Source organism: Tigriopus californicus, chromosome 4, assembly GCF_007210705.1.
Source record: "Tigriopus californicus strain San Diego chromosome 4, Tcal_SD_v2.1, whole genome shotgun sequence".
NCBI classification, from domain to species: Eukaryota; Metazoa; Arthropoda; class Copepoda; order Harpacticoida; family Harpacticidae; genus Tigriopus; species Tigriopus californicus.
In genome coordinates, this window is record NC_081443.1 from 5,861,893 (window position 1) to 5,864,091 (window position 2,199).

Below are 2,199 nucleotides of genomic sequence, written 5' to 3' on the forward strand. Positions count from 1 at the left end.
CCTGGTTCGACCCCAGACTTGCCAAGTCCAAACTTCTTTACTGTATTTGAATTACAGCATAGGTTGCTGCTTTAACACCATAAATGGGCGAACCTGCGGTCATTCCCGTGGGTGAGGTAATAATTTATGTTGGCTGTGACGACGAAGTGGGAATATCCCTCAATTGGTACACCCAAGATCAGATGGCAGGCCGAGCGAGAGAGTTGCCATCTGACTTCATAACAAACAAACTTTCACGATGTCCTTGGTACTTATCTGTAGGAAAGTGATCAGGATATCAATTTTGGCAATGTTATCAATAGGGCCGGCCAAAATTTTCAGATAGATATAGTCTTTAATGACAGCAGATATGCATAGAAAATCGACCCGCCTTGCACAAAAATTTGCAAATAAACTTTCTAAAACATAGGCACCAACACATTCTGGAGGGTGTAAGGGCTGCTTTTGTCTTTCCTATCAAGCAACACGTAGATGAAAAGGAAAACTATATCATCCAGCATATGGATTTGAACCTGCTATCCCTAGCAAGCAGATCTTGCCTTGTCCATGCTGCCTCCTAGACTGATCAGCATTTTGCACATCCTTAATATTTTGTGAAAAAGATAAATCTCAATTCATTAACTAAAAACCGATAATGTCACAGCCTAGCAAGTGCATTGCTTGCATGATTGTTCAAGTGGTAAAGAAGAAGAGCGAATAATAAAGTAACGAGAGATGTATCGTGAGAGATGGGTCGTTACAATTACACAATTTTGAAATGTAATGGAATAACAGTTCCTTTTTCGAAAAAGAGGAACGAATTACTGCAATTTCGTTACTAATGCCCTGCGTCTCAGGGCCCTCATGAAGTAGCTTTTGGAGCTACTCCTCTCTCCACTACAGCTGGAGGGATGGCAGGCATTGCAACACTTGGTCAAGTATAAGTAAATTATCTGAACATATGTACATTTGTATGTACCTAAGAATTCTGGTATAGAAAACAATAACCATTATGATATATGATTTGTGGTACCACATTACCAATAGTGCAAATATTTTGGGTTCAAAGAATGCTGTTTTTGACAACCCAAACTTAATTAAGGAAATGTGAAGGGGCGTTTGTTCAATATCCCCTATATATTCAATAAGTCCCATAAAACACAAAATTCGAAACGAACAAAAGAGAAAACATGGTCAAAGGAGAAAAATGGCAAATCGTTCGCAATTCAAGAAAATTTTGTGAAACAAGTTTGGCTCAATATAACAAAACGAAAAACCTTAGGTTTTCAAGACCAAGTAATAACCTCAATGACTACTCATGCCACATAATAGATAACTCTAAGAATCCATGAACGAATAATTGGTCACAATGGGAATTAGTAAATGACAATGTGCTAAATAATTCTAGCGACAAAAGCGACTTTAAACCTCTCTAGTTATTCCATCAGAGGATTGTTTCTTTATGTTTTGACGGTTGTTGACCTTTCTATGGGTTGTGAGTGGGTTTCATACCATACTTAACCAATATTTTTTATTACTTTTTGCTTCTCTGTTGAGGGCAGAGTTTGTTTACATAGACATTCTACCGTAGTGGGCCAAATTCAGCTACATGTACAAGTAATTCAGTTGTATTTGCGCTTATCCACGGTTTTTTTATAGCTTGTCGACAGGCAGAAAAAATAACGAAACCCATTCCAGATGTGAATGGTGAATGAGAAGTTGAGTGATTCAAAGAACAAAACTGAGAGCCTCGGGTCGTCGCTCTTGTAGACGGCTAGTAAAGATTGACATAGGGCCTCAGTGATTTGACTCCGAACATTGGCAGTGGTGGCATGATGCTCCGGGATTTATCGAAATTTGACAAATGCAAGCCATTTAAATATCATAGAAATATTGTTTGATTTCTCATGTGGCTGCTATGGCTCAGATAATTTGGTCCTTGGTCACCTGTCCCTATTAGTATCGCTCATCAAGCAGGCCGGATGTACGGTACAGCAGGCTGCTATGGCTCAGATAATTTGGTCCTTGGTCACCTGTCCCTATTAGTATCGCTCATCAAGCAGGCTTGCGAGATATGTGTCAAAACGTCTCATTATAGTCTTCACTGGCCATAAACGCACTGGTTAAAAAGTTCTCATGTACAATTTACCAGCAGCTGGACCTAAAAACTCCATGAAAGGATAGCCTAAAGAGAAAAATCTCATCGTAGCTGCTGTACAC